This window comes from Gavialis gangeticus, unplaced genomic scaffold (genome assembly GCF_001723915.1).
Source record: "Gavialis gangeticus isolate Ggan-Ray unplaced genomic scaffold, GavGan_comp1, whole genome shotgun sequence".
In the NCBI taxonomy this organism is placed as follows: domain Eukaryota; kingdom Metazoa; phylum Chordata; order Crocodylia; family Gavialidae; genus Gavialis; species Gavialis gangeticus.
The window spans coordinates 207,254,907-207,269,493 of record NW_017729032.1 but is presented as its reverse complement, the minus strand read 5'-3'; the positions used below and the strand labels follow the sequence as shown (position 1 = coordinate 207,269,493).

The following is a 14,587-nucleotide window of genomic DNA, read 5'->3' as shown; positions in this document are numbered from 1 at the left end:
TCCGACCCTAAATCTATGAAACTATGAAACTATGAAAAGCAAAAAAAGGAAACACCACATCTTTCATGCTGGGTGTGGCATGGAGGTGGGGTAGACATGCTTTGAGTGGTGGAGAAAGAGAAAACACCAGCTGTGAAAGAAAAATGAGAAAAGAGCTTCAGTTTAGAAAGATGTAAGAAGATTAGAACAGATATCAAAACAGCTTTTCAAAGTACATTCCATAGACAGAGGCACAAATCCAGGCTAACAACAGGAAGGACAGTGAGAAAAAGAAGTGAGTGTATTTAGCTCATTCCCTGGGGTGAAACACTGTATTATTTAAGTCATGGTCCCTTTCTTACGATGAAAGCAATATGTAGAGTTCCAAAATAATGCAAAAGGCTGGCTTTTAGTAGTTTAAAGGTATTTCATAAGCAAAACAGATACAGTGGTACATAGTAATTCTCAGCCAACAAGACTTCAGCACCCTCCACCCCAACAAACACCCCTTAACCTGTCAAATTGCAACTAAGGCAGTCTAGGAAAAATAAATCAATCTAAAGATAATAGTGCCAAAGAAGCTACTCAAAGAAATCTTGTGTAAACCCAAGTGAAGCACTAACTAGTCATCAGATGTAGTCTCTTTACATATTTACACTTTCCCAGTCAGCACAGCACCATAAGTGGACATCATCAAAGGAACTAAGCAGAGGCTTAATTAAAGTGGCACAAGTAAATACAGTGCAGCACAGAACAGAGAGGGGAAAACATCTTTACAGCCTGCAGCTTAGTGTGCAGCTTTACAGTGTGCTGCTGAACCCAAAGGAGAGGGATAGTGATTGGTAAAAACTGATTATGAGGATGTTTTAACTGAAAGCAGTGACAAGCAGGAAAGAGCTAAGAGCCCTCTGAACCACATGAGTCCACCATTGACAACATGAGTGATGGATGCTCTGGAGGGGGTGAAACTTAACTAGAGATGATAGTAGGTGAGGGACACAGAGAGTATCCGGGTAAAGCTTGGGTGGAACATGGGGCAATGAGGGAGGTGCTGAGGAGATAAGTGTTTGGGGTTGCATTTTTAAACACACTGCCAAGGGAAAATGAGGAAACAGGCATCACATGAGAGCTTTTACTTAGGTAGTTTAATAACTGCCTTGGAGTAAAAACAATGCTGAATCACTTCAATCGTCACATTTAAAAAGTGTCCTACAAGTAAAAAATGAAGCAATGAAGCTTCTAGTACAATAGTGCCTAGAAGCTCCAGCAAAAATGGAGGTCACATTATGCCAGTTACTAACCTAAAGAGTATATACAATTCAAACAGATAAGGTAGACAAAGCATGGGAGAAAGAAAGTACTGACACCCCACTTCTGTCAATGAGGCCTAGATTTCATAGATTGCATAGACATTAGGGCTGGAAAGGACCTCATAAGATCACCGGGTCCAGCCCCTGCCCAAGGGGCAGGAAGTCAGCTAGGGTCAAAGGATCACAGCAAGATAAATGCCCAAATGAGATGTCTTGCCCAAGGTCACGCAAGGCATTTCCATTCAGCAGGTTGATGCCCTCTAAGGCCCTAACACCACGAAAAAAAGAAAGAAACCTGCCAAATTTATCCTAAAAATGTCTGTACAGAGGAAATTTTGGTTTAGGGGGGGAAAAAGTCCATCCAATAAAAATTAAAAAAAAAAAATCAGCAGTACTGAAAGACACAATACACCTAGTGGGAACCCTATTTAGTTCCCCTTAGTCAGACTATCCTTCCACCAAAATCACTGGGAGATTTCCCAAGACAGGAGTGTGTAAGGACATACAGACATAATGACTGCATTTCTATCAAAGCATACTCATGCAAGTTGTTATAATGCAGCTGCTGTATCTGTAAGGGGGGTTAATCTAGCTTGGCTCACTACAGGCTCATTCCATGACTGCACACAAGCTGCTGTACACTCTAGAGCAGCACCTCCCCTTCCCCTTTTATAGCAGCTAAAATGTACATTTGTCCATACCTTAAGTGCTGGGGAATAGGGCCTTTCCATGGTCAATGGCAGAGCTGCACTGACTGAGCAATGCAGCATCATTTGCATCACTATGACTCCCTCCAGTGGTGAAAAACTGAACCTCTTGTGCAATGCTTTTGGTGGTTTAGGTGTAGCCGTGTTGGTCTAAGGACATGGGCAGACAAGGTTCTTTGGGTAAATACGATATCTTTTATTTGCATTGGTTTAATAAAAGATATTGGATTTACCCAAAGAACTTTGTATGCTTTTGGTAGAGCGTTAACAGCCATTTGCAGACTAACAGGAATAACCCTTTAGGCGTGTCTGCAAGGGGACAATTGGAAAAGCGACAATAAATCAGCTACAGCAGTGATGAATGTTCCTGATATGAAATAAGGGCTGTTACTGGGAGTCCCTGAGATAGAGGGGAGTGGAGAAAATGTAGATAGTGAAGGAACTTATGTGGAAAATAGAAGAATACAAGCTGCCCCTGACATGTGCAGTAAACTTGGCTCTGTGTGATCCCTTAATGCAGCTTATTTTTTGGTATATCTGCAGTTATGGGCTTTCCACAAGAATCTCTAGGGACAAGCATGGCTTCCTGACACAGTGGGATGGCCAGGTAAGCTGTCTGTAATCTCTTCTTCACTCGGGAAACCCGGGGTGGACAACACAGCAAACCTGGCAGGAGAGTGGGTGAAGCTAAAACACCAGGGAGATATGCTACTTCAGGTCAACTTGCACAAAACCAGTGCACCACATCCCCCTTCCCTCCCCTCCCCAATCTCCATAGAGTACAGTCATATATATGTTAAGGTTATACTTTCTAAATGGAGTCAAGTGCCCTCAGTCTGTGGCCACAGACAAATGTGAATTGGGGTAATTTCAAAAGTGGAGGGGGGAGCTGCTGCTCCAAGTTCACAACAGCTGTTTCACTCTAACTGGTATATGTGTATGACCCTGTAGTTACAAAAGGGGTTAAATGGCCTCCACTCCATTCCTGGATGAAACAGAATTAAATCAGAGCAAGTCTGCAGCAACAAGTGTTGCAAGGTCCCACTGAATTCCTGGTTTTATACATAAGGACCTATCTAATTCACAGAGGCTGCCTCTGCATTTCCTGGTCCCGATGCACATTAGGTGCCATTTTTGTGGCAAAGCTTGGTGCCCCCATGCCTCTGATTGGCTGAGGAACCCCACAAGTCCTGTCTCTCACTGGAGATTTATAGATGGCCAATCTGGTTTTGGCCATCTGTCAATCTCAGGGGGGAGTGGGGTATTTCTTAATAATAAAGGGACTCCATTTGGACTGCAGCAACTGAATCTTTTAAGTGCATGTTTGCAGCCATGCTGTGCACTTGTGTTCAGAACAATTATTCTCTGCCTGATGGAGCTTCACAGAAGCTTGCAGGTGCACCCTCCAAATCATCCTTTCTGCATCCCTGCAGGTTATTGGTTATCATCAGAAAACTGAAGATGACTTAAGTCAGACAAGCCTTCTAGTTACTGCTTCAAATACATGTTGATATGAGCTGTCCTAGTGGCTCATGGCTGATTCATTAGGGCTAAGTACAGTCAGTCAGAAAGTCTGAGGCTGAATTGATTCAATCTTCCCAGTTTAGTCTAAACTGCATAGGTTGAATTTAAGTGAACAGACATTCATTTTGATTCTGGAGACACAGCCATATGCTTGCAGTGGTCTAAGACAGAAGCCAGAGGGTGCTAGAGCACACCTCCCTGCTTTGATGGAACAGACAGCTTGGGCCAAGCCCAGCCTGTGAGGATTTGTAGTGGAGGTACAAAGTATTCTGGGATGCTGGGGGACTGTGAATTAACTTGAATCTGGAGGTGATCTGGGACAGAAGTTCAATAAGCCATTTTAACCTGAATCAGTTAAGTCTGATACTACATCCATCCAGGTTTATCTTAAACTGCTTTTGGCCATTTTGCAAGCAGTTTATGTGTACTGAATTTCAGTTGTGTTACAGATCTGAACCAGTTTCAGATCACTTACACCAGTTTGTGTGTAACTTCTGTCCCTAGACTAGAAGTCTGCTACTTTTCATCCAGTCACTGAGATAACATCTCAAAATGTGTCACGATCTGATTTGTGGCTTGGTGTGGAAACCAGCTCTTCCCCACCCTGGGAGGCTCAAGTGGAGGGTGAAGCCAGCAGTGGGATTGCTGAAATGCCTTGGCAGAAAAATCCCAAACACGAGCCCCGTGTCAAAGCACCAGCAATATCTGTTCTTCATGCTGCAGTAGTTTTCTGCACATGTACTCAGTCTCCTTCCCTCTCCCTTTCTCACACACAAATCAGCTGCAAATACAAGCGCCCTCAGGCAAGATACAAATGCACTTTATTTGATATGCCAATGATTACAAAGAACTTACTTGTTTTCTTTCCCAGGCACACTGTTTTCCCAAGCAGCAGTCTTCACTGGAATGTCATAGGAATATTCCCTTGCTTTTTTTTTAGACAAGAAATTATTTTTAAGGTCACAACTGCAGAAATGCCTATTAGCAGAGTTCAGTGATAGGATTAGTGGTGCAGGCTAGTTAAGAGCTGATATTACCTTGCAAATACTGTAGACTAGCTGTGTAATCAAGACACGCTCATGCAGCTGTCACAAGACACAGTAGGTTTTGTGGGCCTAGCCACCAGCACTTGTGTTGTCTGGCTGAAGGACAAAAGAAAATTTTCCTGGTTCCTCTGTATTTCCCCTTGATTTACCAGCCACAGTTGTTCAGTCTATCCCAGATTATTTTGCTGTTAGGGCAGGGGGTCAGACTAGATGACCTACTGAGTTCCCTTCTGACCCTATCATCTAATAATATCTATGTTGGAATGCACCCCTTATTTCTCAGCAGAGTTGAGAGGAGCCTGCCAAGGAGTTTGTTAGGGGTCCCTGCTTCTAAAGTCAGTTCTATTTCTGCCCGAGCCCCAGCCTAGATTAGACTGGCCCAGGGCCTCCTCTAAAGTCTATCACTTGTCTGCAGTCCCCATTCAACAGTGGTGAACTGGTAGAGTCCAGTATTGCTCTAATCATACCCCACCCTACCTCAGCCTGCCCACTATAACTATACTTGGACTTCACTGGTACTAGCAGTATCAGCTGTGGGCCACAGGGGACCTCTTGCACATGAGCCCAAGTATCTGAGAAAATCTTGACTGTTTTCTCATCTTCAGGCCAAGAACACTATACTACTCATAAAGCTGAGACAGACTCAAGCCACAAACTTCAGATCTGGGTTTTGAACAACTGGGAGTCCAGAAGGTTTGCTCATTCAGTATAAATATGAGGAACATAGGAAGGCAGGGCTAGAAGGGACTTCACAAAGTCATCTAGTCCAGCCCTGCCCCCTGGCCAAGGCAGGATTATCCCTGGCATCCTAACCTAGTATTTGTCTTTCATAGAGTTTGATTATAGATTCAAGCTTAGACTTGGTCAATATTTAAAAACATTCAGATTTAAAGATTTGCTTGAGACTTCTTTCTCTCTTAAATATAGGTGGATTATCTCCCCCACAAATGAAGTTATGTCTACATGGCACACTTACCATGCTGGGCAGCGGTGTCCTCAGCTGCTCCATGTGGCTGGCTTCTCTAAATAGCTCTGTTTGCATGAGGCTGGAAGCAGGCTAACTAGCCCTCTTGCTGAGCAGTGCTAATTAGCCCAGTGGAAAAACCTCTGCACTGCTTCCAGTGTTTGAGTACACTGCTGCCGGGTGTTGTACTAGTCTTAGTCACTGTGAATTCATTTATATTTCTTCCTCTTTCTTTCCAAAAACGGAAACCATGATCTTATAAAGAAATTCAGATACTCCAAGGGAAACTCCTATGTAGAAGAAAGACGTAAAAGTAGAAGGAATAAAAGAAAGATTTTAAATTGAACACTCAGGGAATGCCCAGACAGGAAGACTCATGGGAGGTAATGTCTATTTGAAAGTTTTTAGGCAGCAAGAAACAGGTAATTCAGCTCTCACATTTCTCCTCCTCTTCCTCTTTGACATTTACATTGACTGCCTTCCCTCTCTCACCTGCATCATGGCTCAGATTTTGAAAAGTGCTCCGAACATTGAGTCCTGAGGCACTGGGATCAGAGTGGGGGCTGTTCAGTGCTAAGCACTTGGATAATCAGGTTCCAAAATGAGAGCTGAGTTTCTTTGAAAATTAGACCTCATGCCTCTCTTTATGGGTGATCACATTGTACAGGTGTAGCTTGCTCACCATGCAGTCTGCAAGGGGAATGTGGGATGCCCACAAACTTACTCAGAACTCCTTGGACACGACTGGTAGTTTTCTGAAGTAGCATAAATTCTTTTAGTGTGACCTAAATGTGGCAGTGAAGAGCCCTCCTGAACAAGAGATGAGTCTGATCTCCTCCAGGATTAGCCAAACCTTAACAGTGCTGACAGGACATTTGGCTCCAACTGGTTTATGGAGGGAAAGCCAGCCCTGTGTCGCAGTAATCCCTGGGAAGATGTCCTGGATGGATGTGGAGCACATTGTGATTTTAGCTGTCGATTACCCAGCACTTCTGATATGCTGGGTACACACAGGAAAAATTGCCTGCACTACAGTTTGTGGAGATAATGAAAAAAAAAGATCTCACCATGTGAGCTCTACAATCCTGTGTTTGGAGCAGCCTTGTTAGAGATCTCATAATAACAGTCACAGAAGACAGCAGTTTTTTTCAGGGCAATTTCTCTTCTCTTTCACATAAAGAAATTGACTACATCCCATTTCAAAGACAGTAATTGTGTTTACACACGCTGGTCTCTTTCTGAAGTCCCTAGGCTCTGAGAATCATGCTGGGAAAATGACACCCCAGATCACTGTAATGTGCTTATTTCCTTGGAGGAGTGGGAGGGGGGGAAGGATGCTAACCTTTCATGCTTCAGACAATTACACTGTTTGTTCTCTTTTCTGCTTGTGTATTCATTCAGACAAGCTATATCTTTGCTGCCCTGAATGAACCATAGCACTCTGTGTTCGAACCTGAGCCACAGTGTAGTTATAGGATTTTTCACCAGCTGAAGGTGTGATCAGTGGCAGACTCAGAGAGGGTGCAGTGGCATGGTCATACCCCCATTTTGGATCATACCATGGGAGCAGCAGCCAGGTATTTAGTCCCCAAAGCAAGTAAGAAATCTCCCTCCCACTTTCCCTCTGTGCTCCCCTCTGTCACCTCCCCTTCCATTATCCCCATCCCACCCGCTGCCACTTTTGGCTCTGTCTGACCTAGGGGAGGGAGGAACTCCAGAGCTGCTCCTGCCTTATTAAAGCTTATCTCATGAGCCACCAGGGACCTCAGCTGATAGTTCCTGCATGGAGCCATCTCCATGGGTGTGTACATGGCATGCTTCATGGACACCTACCCCTTCTGCCAACAGAGGGAGACCTTGGTGCATGCTTACCTTCAGTGCAACAAACTACAGCTTCTTCACTGCCTGCTCAGGAACCTCCTACTGAGGTTGTAGGTGCACTCCTCCCCTCCCCTTTTCTTTTATGTGTTCTCTGTCTGTGGCCCCACCAAGTCCTGGGACCTCCTTGTCAACCTCCTGGTGCTAGCCAAACTGGCCATCTATCTGACCAGGAAGGAGGATCTGACTGGGGGGATCCCCGGTGACTGTGGGACTGTTTTCTGGTTTCTCAGCCACTCATGTCTCCCAGCAGAGTTTCACTGGGTGGCGTCCTTGGATTTTTTTGAGGGCCAGTGCCCACTGGCCAGCATGTTCTGCTCAGCATACTCCCTTGGAGCACTTGTTACTAACCTGTGACTACTCCCCCCATTCCTGGTTTTTCTCTTTAGTTGTCCCAAGAATTCTGTCATTACACATTCAGTGCCGCTGTCCCAGAAAGAGAGAGGAGCTTACGGCTTCTTTGTGGGCCTTGGCCACAGGCTGTGGCTGAGTGGGGTGCTAGCTTCAGCAGGGGACAGCAGTGACAGAAGATGGTTTTCCTCTTCCTGCACCTGCTCTCTGCTGCCACCCTCTGCAGGTGTCCCCTGCTGGCTTGGAGCAGGCATGGGAAAAAGGAACTCACCTGCTGACATTACTACCCCCATCTGACACACAGGGAGAGCCTTGCAGCTGCTCCTGTCCTGCTTCAGCTGGGGCAGCAGGAAGTGGTTGAGTCGGGGCCGGGCTCAGCTGGGGGGGGGGCAGCAGCAGAGGCAGCAATGAGCAGGTTCTACGTCCCTGCCTGACCCCCTACAAATGCTCCCCACCAGCCCAGAAGCAGGCTCAGGAAAGGGGAACCTGCCTGCTGCCACTCCCTGAACCTGCTCATGGGCTGGCGGGGAACACCCAGGGGCTAGGGACAGACATTACACATAAACTGATTTAAGTAATCAGAAACTGGTTTAAACCTGTAACATAACAGATGTTCAGTGCACATAAACCAGTTTGAAAATGGCTAATACTGGTTTGAGATAAACCAGGTTGAATGTAGTATCAGACTTAACTGATTTGGGTCAAACCCATTTATGCAATGTGTCCCACACCCGTTCCTGGTTTAAGTGAAACCAGAGCCCCCCAGCATCCCAGATGCTTTGTAGAACTGTCTGCTGGGGCAGAGCAGGGTTGGCCCTACCCCTCTCCTTCCCAGCCAGAGCACTATCACTGTACTGGCTGGATGAGGGACTGCAGCAGCTGCCAGGCTTCCCCTTCTCCCCCACTCCCCTCCCCACTGGCTGCTCAAGCAGGGATCCCCCCTCCCACACCTCTCCCATGGCAGGGACCCCAATACAGGGACCCAGCATCTGGCCATGCCCCCCCTTCCCTGATTGCTAGCTAGTGCTGAAAGGTGTCTGTGTTGGTCTCCAATTTCACTGGAACAAAGGCAGACAGCTAGTGGCTTGTGAATGCTAATGCACCCTGCAGATAAGAAGAGCTTAAAACTAATGAGAGAGAAGTTTTATTTTGTAGGGCTTGATGGGATGATAAATTTTGTTCTGACAAACAACTTGCTGGGTGTAATCTGTTAGTCTTCAAGAGGGGAGAGAGAAAGGTGTTAGAAATGACCTGGTTTGCAGACAGTCTGAAGAAGCAGGGAGACAGAGGTTGAAAAGCTCAGCATTGACAGATGCAGGGTCTGGCAACACTCCTGCCCCTTGAGCAGCCAGTGGGGAAAAGCCTGGGACTGCAGGACAGGGTGGGGGTTAAAAACCTTCCCTAATCAGAGCACCCTGCCAGGGCCTGGCCACACCCCCCTCAGCTCAGCACAGTGGAAGGAAAGTGAGGGCTCACTCTAGCACCCCACGGCTTCTAGTCTGAGCCACTGCAGGCATATGCCTGCATTTATGGAATGAAAAGGGAATGTCTATCCACCCCCAAATTGGTTCAAGCTTTGTAGGTTAGACTTACCTGCAAAGATTGAATCAATTCAGGCTCAGGCTTTTTGAATGTCTGTCCCTAGCCAGGGGGATAAGGCAGGGAGGAAGAACTCATTCACTCCTGTCACCGTCTGGCCCCTGTGCAGCCCTGCTTGAGCAGCTCTAGAGCTCCCCTTTCCCCTGGGTCCACCAGGACAGTGGCAGTGTGACATGGTAGAAGGGAGAATGGGAAGGGAGGGGATGTGTCACTGAACACAGATGGGAAAGGAGAGGGTGCTGAGAGGGGGAGGGGTGGCAGGATGCTTACCTGATTTGGGGACTTTAAAAAGTCCCCAGCTGCTGCTACTGCAGCCATGGTCCTTCCCCAGTGAAGAGGAGGATGGGTGTGGGGAGGGAGGTAAGGTAGAAGCAAGGATGCAACCACCCCTGCTGTGCTGACCACTGCTCCCATACTGCCCTTTTCAAAATCCCAATTCCGCCCATGAGTCTGGCCCATTTTGAATTGCGTTACATTGAGAATCTATCTGATCTTCCCCAAAAGCAGAGGTTAGTAGGACATTCTAACCTTTTGTGGTGTTCCTGAGTTCTGTGCAACAGAAAAACTGCTCTAGTATTTTTCTGTAGTAAAGAAAGGAAAAATAAGAGCTGGTATTTTCCTAGGGAGGCCTTGAATCTATTGAGGGATGCCTCATATTTAAGAAGGTTGAGAACCACTGTCATAGCTTCTCCTCACTCTACCTTTCAGCTACCACCTTTCTTGAGATGAGATGTCCCAAGCATTTTCAGGATGCTATGGGCTCTGTGAAGGGCTGTATGCAAATGATAATACACCATGCTAAAGGAAAACTGGGAGATCATCGGGCATCTTTACACATGCTCTGGGGGTGGATGCTTTAATTATTGCAGGTCTCAGTGCTGCTCTAATTAAAGTGCCCACAGCATCTCATGTATTCAGAGACCTGCATTTCAAAATGGCGGTGGGGGTGTTTTAACGAAAACTTGTTGAATGAGCTGTAGGTAAAGTGCCCCTACTACCACTTTGAAGTGCGAGGACACTGATACATGGGACATGGGAAGCTGCTGGACCACAGTGATAGCCACAGTCCAGCAGATTTGATTAATCGAGTCTGCTCTGACACCATGGAATTACAGTGCATCAAAGCAGCCTCCCTGCTTGTGTGTAGGCACCCTATAACTCTGCCAAACCCAGGAGGATTTCACTGGATACCCGAAAAGCTTGTCCAAGTACTGTAATCCATTCCTGCTTGATGAAATCCCTGTATCTGCATGAAGCCACATTGAATTCAGACTTCAAGACTGTGTCAAGGAGTTGAGGCTTTAAATATGTCCCATAATACGGGGCAAATATTTTATACCACTACTAATTCCCATTTTCTTCTCATTCAAACATGGCAAGAAGGTTTTCTTTCCTCCCCCTCAGACTTTCCAAAAAAATGTTTAAAAATGTTTAAAAATCACTCCAGTTCAGAATAGACATAAACTTCAGACTCTAATAGAGTTGTAAAGCCTCTGAAGAAAAAGAGAGGAGAAAGCATTTTACAATGGAAATGCTGGGGCAATATGATCCTTTGGCTTTGCTATGTACTAGATACTCAGTCAAAGGAGGTACACCATTTTAAACCAGCTGAGAATCAGTATGCCTATAATGAATATGAAGCTCTTCCAAGGATTATCATGTGTGGAATGTGATGATTTTTCTACTGATTTATTCCTATGTGTTGTGCCCCAGACCCAACCCAGTACTTGAATCGCTGCTTTGTGTACTGTTTATTACTCAGTGAACTCTGGAGAGGCACAGAGCCAGATTTGCAGCTTTGCTCTAGCTGTTTTCCCTCCTTTGGTGATGCAAAGCAGTCATAAACCCAGAATGTAAAACAACCAGTGTGAACTGCTGAGTCTGAGTCTTTGTGTTTGCAATGGGTTCCTACGTTGACACATACAGAGCCAGTCTCAGCATTTTCCAAGCCAGCCTAGGGAACTAAAGATTTTGCGTGTGCCTGTTTCAGCTTCACTTTACTTTTAAGTGAGGATTACATTCAGTGAGCTGATGTCTTACTTGGCATCATTCTGTTGTCTTGCGAGACAGACAGATGCCTACTACTGCTATCTCTACTGGTGTGTGTGTGTGCAAGTAATCATGGAGTGGTTGCTGCTAACCCTCTCTTGAATGATGATGCCCATTGTGCCACTGTACAGAAAGACAGATCAAGGGATTCCTTTTACATAAGAATGTATGGGACCAGAGACCTTCAGTCTATCCAGGAGTACTGCTGTGTAGCAGTAGGGCAGGTGATCTGATCGGAGTGATCTCTCCTGGCCTTATCAGTGAACAATATTCTCTTTGTCAAACATACAGCCTGTAGGTCAGAACTGGCCTGCACAGCTGGGTCATCTGGCCAACAGGGCTTCTAGCTGGCTGAACCATCTACCTCAGTGGACCAGATTCAGTCCATGGGGTTTGTTGCTGTGGCTGCTGGAGACCCTGTGGTGGCAGTGTTAATCTCTGTAGCTGCTGTGTAACCCAGGTGGTACTCCAAGAGGTACCCCCTCTCCAGTTGAAGGGATCAAAGCAGGTGCACAGGCGCTGTGGGAGGTGTAGGGACTCTCCTCCCCCTATAGAGCAGAGCCAGACCACCAGTGGGGACTTAACCATATACCTTTTAATACTGGGAACATAACAGGCATAAATCAGAGGGTATGGTGGACACTACAATGTCCCAAGGGGGCAGGATTCAAAGGTTAGACACTTACAAATCATTGACAAAAAACAGGGTTAACAAAATGTAAAACACAAACAGCAGAACAAACAATATGGGTTGGTGAAATTTAAAAAGGCACAAAATGCGAAATGACAAGGAAATATAGGGCCTTGGTACCTGGAGGGGGAGAAAACACAATGGCCCCTTTCCACTTCAAGATTTGTTTCTTATTTCACTCACCCCAAGTCATTTCTACTAGGGACTTGAACCTAGGTCTGCCACATGGTAGGCAGGAACACTGCCACACAGTCATTGGTGGCACTATTCCAACCTGCTAGGGGTCCTGACCTTCCTGGAGCCCCAGCCTCATGTCAAACTGCCTGGCCTCTGATTGGAGGAGCTGGAAGCAGAGCTGGGAACCTCTCAGGTCGCTGCTCAGATCCTTGCTGGAGCTGGGGAGTCTCTCCTGCTGGCCACAGCCTCTCATAGGGGATCCTGGAGCCCGGTGGGGAACCTCTCCTGCTGGCCACACACTGCGCTGCTGAGGATCCCACTGCTGCCTGCAAGTCCTGCTCTTTCAGGCTCTTCCAGGGCACTGCTCTGCGAAGCTCCTTCCTTGCTGTCCCTCACTGCTCTCTCCTGAGTCAGCCCACGCTGCCCCTTTTATCCCCCTCCAGGTGACCCAAGGGGCCAATTGGGACATGGGGGGAGGGGGGAGGGTGAGTCTCTGGGGCCTGATTGGTGCGGAAAGGGAATCCCAAGTCCTCCAATCATCTTTTCCCCCTTCAAAACCCCTGGGCCAGGTCACTGCCAGCTAGCCCATCACAGCTGTTTCAGCAGAGCTCCAGAACTCAGGGAGCTAACACCACACACCTTTCCCCCTGTCCTGCCTTTATCTGCCACCAAAAATTGGGGGTTTTAGTCTTCCCTGATGACTAAAATCAGTGGCAGGTAAAAAAGGGCGGTCAATATCAGCAGGAGAATTAACTTCCTGGGTTCCAAATCTATGCTGAAACAGTGTCCATGGCAGCTGTAGGGGTTAATACCATTGATCATAGGTTGTCTAGCTCATAGGAAGCCCTGTTGTGGTCTGGGTTCGGCTGGCAGAGCCGAATGCATTTAACACTCCTGCACAAATCAAAGATGCAGCAACCTGAAAGCTGAGATTTTTTTTCTCTATTATGTTTCTAGTTCCTTTAAATCAGTGGCCACAAACTTTTACAAGCCATGGGCTGGAAAAACTCAGCACTAATCCAACGCCAGTGCTGGGCAGCTGGGAGCTGCATGCACACCACTGCTATTTCTCTCCCAGCATGGATGCAGCTGGAATGTGTCTATCCCTAGCTCACTTGTGACTGGCTGAAAGTGGTGCCCATACCACAGCCAGGGATGGGGAGAAGCAGCAGTAGCACAGGCACAGCTTCTAGCAGCTTTGTTCTTGTCCTCGGGTGTGGATGTAAGCAAAACCCTCCAGCTCCACAGACCAGATGCAGTGGCTCTGTGGGCCAGTTCTGGCCTGCAGGCCTTATGTTGCTGACCCCTGCTCTAAACAATTGGACACCTGAGGTTGCACGCTTTGCAGGGTCCTGTAATTGGTTTTGATCCCATGCTTCCAGGGAGGCCTATCAATAATTATTCATTGTAGAAATTTCACATCCAGGCTAGGGACAGGTATTCAAAAAAATGGAGCCTGAATTGATTCAAACTTTGCAGGTTAATTTAACCTGCCTAGGTTTAACCAATTTGTAATCACACAGACATTCCTTCTGGACTGAGGAAATGCAGGCACATGCCTACAGTTGCTTAGGCCAGGTGCCAGGGGGTGCTAGAGCGCACCCTCAGCTTCAGGTAAGCTGTGCTGGGGAGGTGTAGCCAGCCCAGGGAGTAGCCTTGCCTGAACTGGTTAAAGAGAAGTTTAATTCCTCCCTCCCTGTCCCACTGGCAGGGACCTGAGCCAGGACTGCCAGGTGTTACTGCCTCGCTGCTGTAGCAGTGGTGCTGGGTGTGACCAGAGGTGGGCTGGCATGGCCCCTGAGGCAGATGGGGCAGGGAGGGAGGTTACTGTCCCCTCTACCCTGACTGCCCCTGGGGGACTGCAGCGGAGTCTGCCCACCCTGACCACCACTGCTTGCTCCCTGCTTGGGGCAAGTGACAGAATAACCCTCTTCCCTGTCCCCTGCCTAAGGGGACCTGCCGGCTGGCCTCTGGCCATGCCCCTGTCCTGCCCTACCACTGTAGCGGTGAGGGGGCAGGGCTTTTAATGGGGGAAGCAGCCCCTATCATGGTACCGGGGAGCACAAGCCCCTGCCCAGTGGGGGGCCCTGCTGTGGGGTGGGCAGAGCTGCAGTGAACTGCATTCAGCAGAACCGGAGTTTGGAGGGGGCCAGAGCCCTCCCACCCCCCAGTGCGCTGTCACCTCTGCAATCTGCAGCAACTTTCCACACTGTGCAGTGCAGTCCCCCGCCGGGAAGGGGCTCCCCCCACCCCCCCTGCACCCATCATGGTCGCTCCCCCCTCACTACTCCAGCAGCTGGGCAGAGGCAGGG

General features: G+C 47.5%; 1 long non-coding RNA gene across 1 annotated transcript in view; it reads right to left on the bottom strand.

The window, feature by feature from the left end:
* LOC109303319 overlaps positions 1-5,540 on the bottom strand; it is a 24,250-nt gene extending 18,710 nt beyond the window's left edge. Inside the window, exon 1 of the long non-coding RNA XR_002099051.1 lies at positions 4,376-5,540. This is a non-coding gene — a long non-coding RNA (uncharacterized LOC109303319). The remainder of the gene's footprint in view (positions 1-4,375) is intronic.
* Between the last annotated feature and the right edge of the window lie 9,047 nt (positions 5,541-14,587).